Raw genomic sequence first — 15,790 nt, 5'->3', positions numbered from 1 at the left:
GAGTCGGAAGCTAAAAAACTGTGAGCGAGCTCACACCAACTCAATCTAGAGGGAACACTGTTTGCAATGCTCTGGAGTGCTTGGAATGATTCTCTTCCCAAGCAAAAAAGATTCCCTGACCTGATCTTTCAGAAATGACAGGTGCTAGCAATTTTTATACCATTCCGCCTAGAACTTTGTTGGCAGCTGAGGGCACACCCCTGTCCAATGCGCACTGGTGGACCAAACCACATTCAGCCATTTATGGCCCGAGCAGGCAGAGTGGCTGGGAGGAAATGCCAGGCAGGAGGCCTTGCTGAGGTCAGGGGTTGATGAGGGAATCTTGCAGCTGCAGGATTGTGACAAACACTGTCTTACTGTTTGTCTGGGATGAGTGAATCCCAGTGCAAAGAACGTCTCAGAGTGTTGGCTCAGGGGGCTTCCAATGCACTGGGAGGCACAGAGGGGAGAAAGGAAGCCCGTCCCACCCTGTAGGACAGGCGTGTCAAACTCTTATGAGGGCCGGATCTGACATAAATGAGACCTTGTTGGGCCAAGGCATGTCAAACTGGGCCATGTGTGTACCTATTTAAGATTAGGTAGCAGAGATATAAACTTTATAAAGGACACAAACAAGCACGATGATTAAAAAAAAACTTAAATAAAACATGCATGAAACATTAGTACTCGTTGGTCTTAAAGGTGCTTTCTTTGTATCTCTCCCATGGGATCCAGGGACATAGGTCCAGGAAGCCCTCTTTCCTTCCTTCCCCAGGGGACCAGGAGGGAGAGGAGCCTCAGCCAACAGAAGGAAGAGAGGCTTGGCTCAGCAGCTCTGCTGTGCAACTGAGAGCCTGGCAAAGCAAGCTCTCACTCCGCCCTCCTTCCCAAGAGAGGAGCCTCAGCCAATGGAGACAATAGAGACTTTGCTCTGTAGCTTCTGTGCAATTAAGCAAGCCTTGCAAAGCAAGCTGTGATGCAGAAGGAAGCAAGAGAGGGGGAGAAGGAAGCAGATGACAGCCAGTTGCTCAGGGGGCTGATAGGAGCCCTCCAGGGGCCTGATTCGCTCCCTGGGCCACATGTTTGACACCCCTGCTGTAGGATGCCAGAGGAGGGCGAGGGGTGGGAAGGGGGGGTTGAGGCAGGCACTTCAGAAGAGAAGGAAGCTCCCAAATGCTAAGGAGAACATGGGCTCGCAGTTTCCATACTGGGGAGTAGGTTCACTGGGACGCAGGAAGAAATGGGTGACTTAACCAACTCCTTAATCCGTTCAGAAGCCGGGGAAGAAAGGAAGGAAGGTGCTAAGGCAGTTGTGGGTGTGTCAAGGTGAGGAGAGGCGTGTTGATGGGGGCGCCTCACAATGCCCATGATTACCATCATGGCTACTGGGCAGAGGAGACCACCATCTATGGTATCGGTGGAGAGTCAGCAGGGACGGTCTCATTGTCCCAGAAGAGGTCTTCCCCCACACAGCCACTGAAGCAGCTCCAGCCCCAAGCCCCTGCCTGAAACATGGAGTGAGAAGGAACCCATATCCAAACAGTTAAAACCATGGATTAATGCCACTTCTCTTTATTAGATTTTTTTCTCTCTCAGTGGGATCTTTTACACCCCTGCTACACAGAACTCAAGACATATTCTCACAATAACAAAAAAAAAAAAAAAGACTGGCACACAACCAGTCTAGGACTTACCATTTTGAAACATTTAACCAAGCCCACTTCATTTTAAGAAAGCTCCACAAAGCACAGAAAAAAACAAGGGGTGCCAACTACCTGAAGGGAAAAATGTGCTGCTCTTTTAAGAGAGGCTTTACGGGACATAATGACTTCTTCAACTGCCCATTATCACACAAGAAGTTTGTGTAAAGGTGTAGGATTCATTTTTCCCCTCAGGCCCATTAGCAACCCCCACACAAAAGGCTTTTCCACATGAATTTGTTTTGTTGGTTCTGGCCCTAAACTGCTTCGATACACTGCCCGATTTTATTTTTTTTTTGTTAACCTCCAAAGTTAGTCTTTACTTCGGTCAAAACACCTCCCCACCACCATTTTTTCCTAGATTGTTTGAAACTACTTTTACCTTGATGTTTTTCTGGAAGCTGATTTTCAGTTGGTTTTCTTCTAGTGTATAATGTTTCTGTCAATGACTTGGATAGCCCAGCTACATCAGATCTCAGAAGTGAAGCTGGGTTGGCCCTGGCTATCATTTGGATCTACTTTGTGAACTACTGGCATTATAGTTGTGAGTTTGCTCTGGGGCCATTTTCCCTGAGCTAAAACAAAAATGTTGTGAGCTGGAGGCTAAAAAATTGTGAGCTGGTTCACACGAACAGCTTAGAGGGAACGCGGGTCACGACACAGAGGCAGGTAAAGACAAACCACCTCTGAATATCTCTTACCTTTAAACCCTGCTGGGTCAACCATCAGTCAGTCACAACTTGATGGCAAATCAACAACAAACGTTTCTGTCAGTTTCCTTTTCTCCAACTCCCCAGCCCACTTTTCAATATTTGGACAGTCATCGTCATTAAAACATTTCCTCTCCACTCCAAAATCCATAATTTCACGGTGAGTGTATTCTAAAATGGTCCTGAAATATTGACATAACACTGTAGCATTCTAATGGGAGTTTAAGTAGGTTCTCTTAACTCCCAGCTTTCATTTTTAAAAAAAGATCTAGTACCTTCCTTCATGAAGAGATAAAGAAAGGGAAAGCGCTACAGACTTGTATCTCAGCAAGGGAAGGTGCTACAGACTTACTCTTTCTGATATATCTGAAGAAGGGTGCATGCACACAAAAGCTTATACGCAGACTTAAACTTTGTTGGAAGGAAAGCAAATAGATGGGGGAGGGAGAAGTAGAAAGAAAGCAACTTTAAATGCATTTTCCAAGCTGCCAGCTGCCTTGGCTTGCAAAAGTGATTTAAAGAGGCAAATGCCTTCTCCAAGCCAGCCAATGGGACAATGGAGGCACAATATGTGTGAAAGAGAACATATGGCTCCCAAGCTACAGTTTGGCCACCCCTGGTCCAGGTGCTAGCTGGGAAATCATTTGGCAAACCAGCATGTCAGTGGCCAACCAGCTCAGCTGCTGTTCCTGAAGGCTAAGGCCTTACCTGGTCTCTGAGAAGCAGAGGTGGATGCTGGACCTAATATCTGCCTGGAATCTTGTGGTACATGTTTGCTATTAAGTTTAGTTATGCTGGACAAGCCAGTTTATTGTTTCTTTCCTTCACACATAATGTCTTTAAAAATATTTTTACACATTTAATAAAACTTTTATGTTTTTCACCTGGTGTGGTTCTCTCGTCCCTACAGCTTCAAAGCTAAATCCAGAAGCCTAGGACTGCTCACCCATGGTTAATGTTTAGAAACTCAGAACTGCAAACCCACCTGGCCGGGTTGACTTTCTGGAATAATCCCTTGAGAGGCTCAGAGGTTTGTCCCTTTACTCTGGAGCTGCTTGGAATAGTCAAAGGGCCCTGGGGGCAGCTACTGTTTTTGCCTGGAGAGGGGACTTAGCCTCTCTTTCAGGCTTTTGTAGCTTGTTTTCTCTTGTCCTTGAAATAAGATTTCTGCTTTTCTGGACATGGGGGAGTAGAAATCTATGATAACTTGTCAGGGATGTGTTAGGCTGATTCTGCATTGAGCAGGAGGTTGGACTAGATCAGGGGGGGCCGAACGTGCTTAACGTAAGAGCCACATAAAATAAAGGTCAGATGCTTGAGGGACACGAGGGAGGGAGGGAGGAAGGAAGGTCAATAGATGGAGGGGGAGGGAGAGGTGGAAAGAAAGTAACTTCAAATGCATTCTCCAAGCTGCTGGCCGGCTGGGTGGTGGGGGCTTCAAGAACCGCACAGTATGTGTGAAAGATGGCTCCCGAGCCACAGTTTGGCCACCCCTGGACTAGATGGCCTATATGGCCTCTTCCAATTTTGTGATCCTGAGAAGCTGGCTGTGAGCATGGTCCTTAAGCATGCAGCTATAAAGCCTCCCAAGAGAGGATGTGAGGTGTGGAACAGCATGAACGATAGACACTAAACCACCAACACTGCCCTCTCTGATTCTTGGAAGCCTGACCTTGGGCTGAATGACTTCGCTTTACCTGATATCTAAAACCCTGGCCTTGGGCTGAATGAGCTTGCTTTGCCTGACTTCTGAAACTCACTACTTGAACACTGCCAGCCAGTACAAGCATTCTGGCTATTCACACGATGTATTCGCCGGTAGCTGAGAGGCTGCTGAGATATCCTACCCTTGTCTATTCCTTCAGAGGATTTGGAAAACAGAAATGTTTTTGCCAGTTTGGTAGATGTCGGGTAGAATTAGCTTGGCAGATATCCTGAAGGAGTGAGTTTCACAGAGGGGGGAACCACAAAAAGCTACTTTCTGAGCCTTTCTAAACCTCCCAAGACCTGGATGTTTGAAGATGACTCTCATCAGAAGCAATTCTAGAGAAAATTCACCCATGTGTGGATTCTCTGAGGTTTAGGAAGCTCTCCCCTGTGTGAGTTCTCTGATGCTGTTGAAGAAGGCTACTCCGACTGAATCACTTTCCACACTCTGACCTTAGGATCTTGCCACACACTGAGCACTTATCATGTTCCTCTTCTGTGTGGATTCCTCGATGCGCAAGGAGATATAACTTGTCTTCGGTCTCATTCCCCCCTCAGAGATCATCCTTGCCTTTTACCCATGAGATCTATATGAGGCTTCAGTTATGGCTAAAGCTGTTTCCACAATCCAGGAATTTATATTATTTCTTCATGGTTACGGAAATGTTCTGGTGCCAATACAAACTCACCCCAAGAATTAACATGCTGTCAAACATTTCTATATACTATGGAGGGTTTTAAAGGTATGAAAAATGAGAAAAGCCATTTTCACAGGTTATGCAGTTACTGTATGTGGCTTCTCCTCATGTGGGTTGTCAGATGCCGCTGAAGATGGCCACTCTGACTGAATCTCCTTCCACACTGTGAGCATTCAAAAGATCTCTCCTCTGTGTGGGTTCTCTGGTGCTTTTGATGAACGTCACTCGGACTCAATTTCTTTCCACACTCTGAGCATTCAACAGGTTTTCTCCCTGTAGGGGTTGTCAGATGGTTTTGAAGAGTGCCATTTTGATTTAACCTCTTTTCACACTGTGAGCATTCAAAGGGTTTCTCCCCTGTGTGGGTTCTCTGATGCTTCTGAAAATCGCCACTAAACCTGAATTTCTTTCCACAATCAGAGCATTCAAAAGGTTTCTCCCCTGTGTGGGTTCTCATATGCTGTTGAAGATTGCCACTCTGACTGAAACTCTTTCCACACACTGAGCATTCAAAAGGTTTCTCCCCTGTGTGGGTTCTCTGATGTTTTTGAAGAGACCCTCTCTCACTAAATTTCTTTCCACACTGTGAGCATTCAAAAGGTTTCTCCCCTGTGTGAGTTCTGTGATGCTGCTGAAGATGGTGACTGTGACTGAATCTCTTTCCACACTGTGAGCATTCAAAAGGTTTCTCCCCTGTGTGAGTTCTCTGATGCTGTTGAAGAAGGCTACTCCGACTGAATCGCTTTCCACACTCTGAGCATTCAAAAGGTTTCTCTCCTGTGTGGGTTCTCTGATGCTGTTGAAGAGTGCCACTAAAGCTGAACTTCTTTCCACACTCTGAGCATTCAAAAGGTTTCTCCCCAGTGTGACTTCTCTGATGATGTTGAAGACTGGCATTCTGACTGAATCTCTTCCAACACACTGAGCATTCAAAAGGTTTCTCCCCTGTGTGAGTTCTTTGATGCTCTAGAAGATTCCAGCTGTTACTGAATCTCTTTCCACACTCTGAGCATTTGAAAGATTTCTCCCCTGTGTGGCTTCTCTGATGCTGTTGCAGATGGTGACTTTGACTGAATCTCTTGCCACACTCTGAGCAGACAAATGGTTTTTCCCCTGTGTGGCTTCTCCGATGCTGCTGAAGATTGCCACTCTGACTGAATCTCTTTCCACACTGTGTGCATTCAAAGGGTTTCTCCCCAGTGTGGGTTCTCTGATGGTTTTGAAGAACACTACTATAGCTGAATCTCTTTCCACACTCTAAGCATTCAAAAGGTTTTTCGCCTGTGTGGCTTCTCTGATGATGTTGAAGATTGCCACTCTGACTGAATCTCTTTCCACACACTAAGCATTCAAAAGGTTTCTCCCCAGTGTGGATTTTCTGATGCTCCTGAAGATTCCAGCTGTTACTGAATCTCTTTCCACACTCTGAGCATTCGAACGGTTTCTCCCCTGTGTGAGTTATCTGATGCCGTTGAAGAAGGCCACTCTGACTGAATCTCTTCCCACACTGTAAGCATTCAAAAGGTTTCTCCCCTGTATGGGTTCTCTGATGTGTTTGAAGTTCAGCACTAAAGCTGAACTTCTTTCCACACTCTGAGCATTCAAAAGGTTTCTCCCCTGTGTGGGTTCTCTGATGATGCTGAAGATTGCCACTCTGACTGAATCTCTTTCCGCACATTGAGCATTCAAAAGGTTTCTCTCCTGTGTGGATTCTCTGATGCTGTTGCAGATTCCTCTGTGTACTCAGTCTCTTCCCACACTCTGAGCATTCAAAAGATTTTCCCCCTGTGTGGGTTTTCTGATGGTGGTGAAGACTATCACTCAACCTGAATCTCTTTCCACACTGTGAGCATTCAAAAGGTTTCTCCCCTGTGTGGGTTCTCTGATGCTTTTGAAGAAGACTACCACAACTGAATCTCTTTGCACACACTGAGCATTCAAAAGGTTTCATCCCAGTGTGGCTTTTCTGATGATGCTGAAGGGTGCCACTCTGACTGAATCTCTTTGCACACACTGAGCATTCAAAAGGTTTCTCCCCTGTGTGGGTTCTCAGATGCTTTGGAAGATCACCTCTAAAGCTGAATCTCTTTCCACACACTGTGCATTCAAAAGGTTTCTCCCCTGTGTGCGTTCTCTGATGCTGTTGCAGATTGCTACTGCGATTAAATCTCCTTCCACACTCTGTGCATTCAAAAGGTTTCTCCTCTGTGTGGGTTCTTTGGTGTAGCTGAAGAGTGCCACTCTGACTGAATTTCTTTCCGCACTCTGAGCATTCAAAAGGTTTTTCTCCTGTGTGTGTTCTCTGATGCTGTTTTAGATTGCTACTGCGACTGAATCTCTTTCCACACTCTGTGCATTCAAAAGGTTTCACCCCTGTGTGTGTTCTTTGGTGCAGTCGAAAAGTGCCACTCTGACTGAATTTCTTTCCGCACTCTGAGCATTCAAAAGCTTTCTCCCCTCTGTGTAGTCTTTGGTACACAAGAAGCTGTAATCTGTTTCTGCAGTATTTTCTGCACTGAATGGATTTACTTGCCTTCATTATCCTGCTCTTTGGAAAATGTACATTGTGGTTTCTTCTATCTAACTTCTCAACCATATGGCTACCTGTTTTTTTCTTAGGTCTGTCTTGATTCTTGATGTTTTCTTTCAAGTCTTCATTTTTAACTCTCTCTGACATTTGCTGATTAAGTTCCTCATCCTCTTCATTCCTCTTATCGTGCTCTGCTGGAATAATTTGAGAAATCCCGTTAGCACCTGGAAGGGCTGGTAAGGTTCAAAAGACTGCTTATGTTACTGCAGTAGAAAAGAATTGACAGCTCTTTGGCCTTGACCCCCTTCTGGGGGCCTGAAATCAGAGGCTCAGAAGAACAACCATTTACTATTAGAACAACCTGTAGAACAACCATCAGGAACTACAATGTATATTCCACCAAACAAAGAACAGTCTCTTGTATTTTTCAACAGGAACATTATTTATGAACTCCATCTAACTTGTCTATGAATTCTATCCACCTGCAATTGGAAAAGTATGTGAAAGATTGGTTTTTACTTGTTGAATTTTTCATGGATTGCATATTGCAGTTCCTGATGGAACACTGTTTATGAATTTTACCTATTGGATTTTGTCCTTATTGCAAATTCATGTTTGGAATAATCTGATTTTTTCCCCTTGATGCGATTTATACATTGACCTCCTCAACCAATGGAACACAACGGAACTTGAGTGGCAGTTGACGGGCTAATGGGCAAGGAGTTGAGCATCCTGGGCCAATAGGAGAGTTGGAAAGCACCAATATATCTGGGCTTTTATATATAAGATATCTAAAAGGTTCTGCTTTACTTGCGTGTACTCTCTTTGTGAACCCACTAAACTGGGTGCTGCTCAGGGACAAAGCATAGTGACCCAAGGGGACTTTCGTTTTTGACAGGATCATTTCCAGATCACAGGTTGTAATCTCATCCAGGGGAAGGGCATGTTGTAAAAGCTGGCAACAGAGAAATGAGGCTCTGGCCCCTTCTAGCCCAGATTGCTCGAGGTTATGGGATGGGCTGTCACCAGTATGCAGATGACACCCAGCTCTACTGCTGATGGATGGCCATTTAGACTCCGCCCCAGATCATCTGACCAGGGCCTTAGAAACTGTGGCTGGATGGTTGCAGTTAACTCAGCTGAAGCTTAATCCAGCTAAGATGGAGGTCCTGTACTTGAGCCGTGGGGGGTTAGTCGAGCATCTGGCTCCCAACCCTGGACGGTGCACCTCTTGTGCCGGCCCAGGAGGTGAAGAGCCTGGGAGTGATACTGGATGCCTCACTTTCCACGGAGGCCCAGATCACAGCAGTTGCTCGATCTGCCTTTTACTATCTTCAGCAGATTAGACGAGCGCCCTACCTGTCCTCCCAGGATTTAGCTACAGCGATCCATGCGATGCTCACTTCCAGATTGGACATCTGTAACTCGCTGTATGCAGGCTTGCCTTTGCGGCTGGCCCGGAAGCTCCAGCTGTGCAAAATGTGGCAGCCTCTACAGGTAAGCATCCAGCCAGTGCTGCACCAATTGCACTGGCTACCAATTGAGTACCGGATCCGCTTCAAGGTTTTGGTCTTAACATTTAAAGCCTTACGTGGCGTGGGATCTGAGGAACCGCTCTCCCCATATGTGCCCCAGAGATCGCTGCATTCTGCTTTGCAGCATCTTTTGACCGTGTCTGGCCCAAAGGATGTTTGGCTGGCTTTGGCCCCAGCCTGGTGGAATCAGCTCCCTGTGGAGATCTGGGCCCTACCTGGTTTGGTGCCATTTCATAGGGCCTGCAAGACGGAGCTGTTTCGCCAGGCCTTCAGTTGAGGCAGTGGACATCCTTATTTCCATCTTCCATCTCTCATGATGCTATATTATCTTACCTTAATTTATTATTTCATCTCTGAACCTATCACTGTACTGATATATAGCAGAGGTGGCCAACGGTAGCTCTCCAGACTTTTTTTGCCTACAACTCCCATCAGCTCCAGCCAGCATGACCAATGGCTGGGGCTGATGGGAGTTGTAGGCAAAAACATCTGGAGAGCTACCGTTGGCCACCCCTGATATATAGAATGCACCCAGTGGAAACCACCGCCTGTGATATATGTGCTATTTGTTTTATTGTATTTTATGGTTTTAGCTTGAAGTTTTTAATTGTTTTAACTCTTGTTGTGATCTGCCCTGAGCCCGCTTGCGGGAAAGGGCGGGATACAAATTAACAAAAATAAAAATAAATAAAATAAACCTTAGGCACCTGTGAAAGATCCTTACCCAGAAAGGCCACATTCCCGTAGTTCTCCAACATAACATCCTTGTACAGAGCTCTTTGTGTCAGATCCAGCAGGGCCCACTCTGCCTCCGTGAAAGAGACGGACACCTCCTCAAAGGAAATGGGCCCCTGAAAGAAAAAGCAGATTCCCTCCTCAGAGATCATGCCAGGAAGAGATTGCGCCCTGGAAGGAAGTAGTCGGGGAAGGTACAGGATGCAGGGCTTGGGTAAAGGTAAAAGCATTCAGACGATCTCTAGTCCAGACAACTTGTAGAAACTGCTGGAGTGAAACCCTCCTGACAAAAGAGGATGGATCCAGGCTGACCCCTGCTAATCACTCCTACCTGGACTGGAGGGGCAGCAGCCCTTTCCACACCTACGAAAACGTGACGGCTCAACAGCATCTCTTCACTGCCTGTGACTGAGACAAAGGAGGACAGAAAGTGCTTAGTTATTTGTTTCCTGTTTCACACACTCCCTTCCCAGGGTTGTGAAACCTTGCCCTGTGTCCACTCAATAAAATTTTTTACTGAATTCAGGGAACATAAGAACATAGGAAAAGCCATGTTGGATCAGGCAAATGGCCCATCCAGTCCAACACTCTGTGTCACACAGTGGCCAATATATACACACACACACACACACACACACACACACACACTTTAGCTCATAGCCACTGATGGACCTCTGCTCCATATTTTTATCCAATCCCCTCTTGAAGCTGGCTATGCTTGTAGCCACCACCACCTCCTGCGGCAGTGAATTCCACATGTTAATCACCCTTTGGTGAAGAAGAAGGATTTCCTTTTATTCCATTTTAACCTGACTGCTCAGCAATTTCATTGAATGCCCACGAGTTCTTGGCAAAAAAGAAGCACCAGGTACCTATGAACATCAAGGATTATAAATGCTGTCAATTTCTGCGAGACCTGTGTCTGGTGCGGCAGGAGGGAAAGAGGAGAGCGGAAATGACTCCACATGAAATGTCGCTATCCCATTGGCCCAGACACGACTTGGGCATCTCTGGAGGCTTGAGGGGAACATTGATGCTTTCAGAGTGTCCCTTGGCATGCTAACGTCTTCAACCAGAAGAAACATCAACATGACACCACAGAAGTCAGTTTTTTCCCATTATTATTGGACCCAAGGGACTGGATGGGCCACTGACCCAATCCAACATGGCATCTCTTGTGTTCTTATGTTCTTGTGTTTTCAGAGTTCTGCTGCCCCAAAAGGTGGAGGTTCCCTTGAATCACCAGGCTGAATAGCTTTGCTGAGGTTTGCCTACTTTTAACACCAACCTTGAGTTCCTCTTACGGAAGGAAGGTAAAACATTAATTTTTAAATCATTGTGAGGAATCGCCTATTATCTATTCTACTTTTAGGGGCATCCCAGTTAGTGGCCGTTGAGTTCTGCAAAATAGCTCTGTGCTGAGTGAAGTAGTTAATTTTTTTCCTGACCTGAACTCTCCACCCATTATATTCAAAGTGTGCCCCAACAGCATCCAGGCACAAGTCCTTACCACAGGCGAGGACATCCTGGGCACGCTCCACACCTTGCAGCCTTTGCCCTTCCTTGGAAGGAGCTCCTTCTGCCACAGGCATTAATGGCCCCAGCATCTGAAAAAGCAGTGAGGGAGAGGGGAAGGATTTGAAACAGAGGAGAACAAGCAATGAGTCCTGCACCTTTCTGTCAGCGGACCTGATGAACTATTTGGAGGGAGAAGAAAATATCTAGTAGAAGAGGCTGCTGAAGGAGGCTGTTAAATCTCCCAGTTGGATGATTAATACTGGGAGAAAGGGCTGGCAGGGAAACTTTAAGATAAGGCCAGATATTGTTGCTGGAATTGGACACGCCTGGAAGAAATCCCCTCACCTGTTCTGCCTGCCTCTTCTCCTCTGTCTGACTCAGGAGGAAACCTTCCGCCAAGGCCACTGCCTGGGAACTGCTCTCTGGCCCACATCCTCTGACCCAGCTCTGCATTTCCTGGGGCAGGAGAGTCAGGAACTGCTCCAGGATCACCAGGTCCACCATCCGCTTCTTAGTGTGCCTCTCTGGCTTCAGCCACTGGTTGCAAAGTCCATGAAGCTGGCTGCAAACCTCTCGGGGCCCATCAGCCTCCTGGTAGCAGAGCAGTCGGAAACATTGGCAATCTACATCTGAGGTTACGGTGTCCTGAGCCAGGATATGTGGCATACCTCTTTCCCAGAATTCAATGCCACTCCCAGCTTGGATGACATGAGGGCCTTTGCTTGCTGTCTTGCCAATCCCAGGGTCCTCTTTTTCCATCTCCTTCCCCTTCTCTTAGGTCTCCTCAGACAGTGATAAGATGCCTTTATTCACTTGGTTATGAAGAGAGGCTTCTCCCTGGGGGACAAACACTGATGTACAGCAATGTGTGAAAAGGAAAAAGAATGGAGAGACACCACTGAAGATCACAAACCTTCATATGCTCAGGAGACAAATGAGAATTGCCCTGGTGGATCAGAGCAAAATTGCTTCTTATGGTTTAATATCATTTTGCTATACTATACCCCAAGCTCACAGGGAAAATTTAGTATCTCTGTTTCGCTCTTTAAGGATGTTGCAAGCTTAGCCTCTCATTACGAGTGGCTCAGTCTGTCCCAGGGGCTAATTCTTAAGGTAAAGAAGAAGAGGGGCTGGGGATCATTGTATGTATCTCTTCAACAGGACTGAAGTGTCGGGCAAGAGCTCTGTCCAAGCACCCAGCTGAGGGGAAGGGGAAGGAATGTTTCTGTGGGAAGAAAGAGCAGCTGAGATGGGGAGAGAAACACAAAACATCTGTGGCTGAGATTTGGCTCAAGAATCTTGAGGTGCAGGCTGCTGGGATTAATTTACTCCAATATGATACAGAATTTAGGATTAAAAATAACATTTCAACAATGTGAAAACTTGTGGACTATAGCAGGGGTGGCCAACGGTAGCTCTCCAGATGTTTTTTTGCCTACAACTCCCATCAGCCCCAGCCAGCAGGGCCAATGGCTGGGGCTGATGGGAGTTGTAGGCAAAAAACTTCTGGAGAGCTACCATTGGTGTAGTGGTTAAGTGTGCGGACTCTTATCTGGGAGAAGTGGGTTTGATTCATCACTCCTCCGCTTGCAGCTGCTGGAATGGCCTTGGGTCAGCCAAAGGTCTCGCAAAGCTGTCCTTGAAAGTGCAGCTTCTGGGAGAGCTTTCTTGGCCCCACCCACCTCACAGGGCATTTATTGTGGGGGAGGAAGATAAAGAAGATTGTGAGCCGCTCTGAGACTCGGAGTGGAGGCTGGGATATAAATCCAATATCTTCTTCATTTTCTCCTGGCCTTGTGTCTGTGTATGCTCTGTCCTTCTCTGTCTGGCTGGGGGTGGGGACTCCTGCTATGCTTGGTGTGGGTAGTGGTGAAGTTTCCACTATCTTTTCTGGCATGGCTCTCTGCACCTTCCCAAACTGTTTTTAAAAATGTTCTTCTCTTCTGCTGGACAGGCCTTGGACACCAGCTGGCAGCCCCGCCCCCAAAGCGGGAGGGCATGGGGGTCTTAGGATGGGGCTGTGGCTGATTCCAAGACAGGCAGGAATTCCCTTCTCCCCCCCCACAAGCCCTTTCTAACTCATGTGACTGAAAAAGACCAGCTTTTTGTTTGGAGATTAAAACGACCAGGCAACAGAACATCCATTTCGTTCATTTGACCTTTCTTATTTCACCCGCCCGCCCACCCACCCACCCAAACTCTGATTCCATTACGGCACAAAACTGGTGTCTAACAGGGTTGTCAACCTCCAGGTGAGGCCTGAAGTTTCCCCGGAATTACAGCCAACTTGCCCTTGTCAGAGATCAGTTCCCCTGGAGAAAATGGCTGTAATTGGGGCGGGGGGACCTCTAAGGTCTTGTTCCCATCTGAGGTTCTCCAGTCCCCAAACCGGGCCTTGCACGGATTCCCAAATGTCCAAGAATTTGCCGCCTGGAGTTGCCAACCCAATGAAACCCACGCCTGAGAATGATCCCAGCCTCACATCCTTGCAAGATCTCAAGGCTTATCATGCAATACCTTACTTCCAGGTAAACCCTCCCGGGATCCGGCTGCACGGCCTTTTCCAGCTGTGGCACATCTGCAGCCCCTCCTGCTGTCTCTCCCCACTTCCCCCTCCCCTGCAAGGAGCCTTTCCTCTTTTCCACCCCCCTCTTTGCTCGGCCTCTCTAGCAAACGGCTCTCTGGGTTTAACCCTTTCAGTACTGCAGGCAAAAGAAAGAAGCGCGGAGTTCTCCTTCCTTGGAGGTTTTTAAACAAGTGGCCGTCTGACAGCAATGAAGAGCCTGTGGATTTAGGGGGAGCCTCCCCCTAAATTCACAGGATCTTCATTGCGGTCAGATGGAGGTATTCGTGAGTTTCCTGCATTGTTGGACTAGATGACCCTGGAGGTCCCTCCCAACGCTATGATTCAAGCCAGGCTGCTATCAGCGACGCCTTCTGCTGCTCAGTGGGGCTGCTCTAGAGTGCCTCTGCCCGGGGTTGCGCTCCCAGAATTTTCCCCGGGCTGTTCAGCTGTCCCAGGAAAAGGGAGGCTGAAACTGGCTCCCCGCTCTTTAGTGCTTCTAAGGGCCGTAATGAGCCCCGTGGCGCAGAGTGGTAAAGCTGCAGTACTGCGGTCGGAGTCCTCTGCTCACGACCTGAGTTCGATCCCAGCGGAAGCTGGTTCATGTAGCCGGCTCCAGGTTGTTGACTCAGCCTTCCATCTTTCCGAGGTCGGTACAATGAGTCCCCAGCTTGCTGGGGGGAAAGTGTCGATGACTGGGGAAGGCAATGACAAACCATCCCGTAAAAAGTGCCCTGAAAACGTTGTGAAAGCAACGTCACCCCAGAGTCGGAAAGGACCGGTTCTTGCATTTTTACCTTTTTTTTTAAGGACCGTAAAACTCGATGGGAAGAGGGGGCTAGACATTAGATTATGCTATTCTTTAAATAGGGAGGTGTGTGGATTGCAGATTTTCTCTGTTGTCCCCTAGAGATAAAACGCAGGATCTGAAATGCGAGCAGAAAGCGCCCATCGAGGAGTTTCTCTCAGTGTTTCTGTTTTATAGATGGTATATGACTCCTGGAAAATTATCTAGGATGTATACTAATGTTTCTGATAAGTGTTGGAAATGTACCTGTCAGACTGGAACGTTTTGTCATGTGTGGTGGTGGTCCTGTGCTGTGAAAAAATATTGGGAAATGGTTCATGAATTATTACAAAGGATACTGAAAATACCAGTTCAATGTAAACCAGAATTATTTTTAGTGAATATTTTCCCTAGAGAATACTCAAAAGGAATAAGACATTTGATAGCACATATCATCACTGCAGCACAAGGATTTTAATTGCAAAAAACTGAAAGCACTCAGGAATGTAAAAAAAAAAAGCAGGAACTGATTGAAAAAATACTAAAAACAGCTGAACTGGTCTCACTTTCATTGAAAGATGGCAGTACAGAAAATACAAAAAGAAAAACCCTTTGGAATCCTTTCCATACATGGTTTGGGGAGGGCTTGTGGCTCAGTGGTAGAGCATCTGCTTGGTAAGCAGAAGGTCCCAGGTTCAATCCCTGGCATCTCCAACTAAAAAGGGTCCAGGCAAATAGGCATGAAAAACCTCAGCTTGAGACCCTGGAGAGCCGCTGCCAGTCTGAGTAGACAGTACTGACTTTGATGGACCGAGGGTCTGATTCAGTAGAAGGCAGCTTCATATGTTCATATGGTTTGATACACTGACATAATCCTGTTTGCTATATGCACCATTAGTAGGAAAAAGCTATGTAATTTGACTGACTCATACTAGTCTTAAGATTTTTATTATAGATCATAAGTATATGTGGCTTATGACTTAATCATTGTTTTTCTTTTTTTGTGGACTGGACTTGACTGATGTATTTTTTACATGTGGCCAAAAAACCAGGTGCCATTGGGAGGAATACCAGTGGGGCCAGGACACTAGAAGCCCTCCCACTGTTGCCCCCCAAGCACCAAGAACAGAGAGCATCACTTGCCCCAGAGAGTTCCATCTATACCTTGTGGCTAATAGCCACTTATGGACCTCTGCTCCAGATGTTCATCCAATTGCCTCTTGATGCCGTCTATGCTTGTAGCCACCACCACTTTCTGTGGCAGTGAATTCCAGGTGTTCATCACTCTTTGGGTGAAGGAGTACTTCCTTTTATCTGTTCTAACCCGA

The 15,790-nt window shown here is 46.8% G+C and overlaps 1 non-coding gene across 1 annotated transcript; it reads left to right on the top strand.

The window, feature by feature from the left end:
* Positions 1–15,101: 15,101 nt before the first annotated feature.
* Positions 15,102–15,176, top strand: TRNAT-GGU (transfer RNA threonine (anticodon GGU)). Its single transcript has one exon. It is a non-coding gene; the product is annotated as a tRNA-Thr (tRNA).
* The last annotated feature ends 614 nt before the right edge of the window (positions 15,177–15,790 follow it).

The sequence above is a fragment of the Heteronotia binoei genome, chromosome 19 (assembly GCF_032191835.1).
Source record: "Heteronotia binoei isolate CCM8104 ecotype False Entrance Well chromosome 19, APGP_CSIRO_Hbin_v1, whole genome shotgun sequence".
Classification (NCBI taxonomy): domain Eukaryota; kingdom Metazoa; phylum Chordata; class Lepidosauria; order Squamata; family Gekkonidae; genus Heteronotia; species Heteronotia binoei.
Note: the sequence above shows the minus strand (reverse complement) of the source record. Positions and strands in the feature narration are given on the sequence as shown.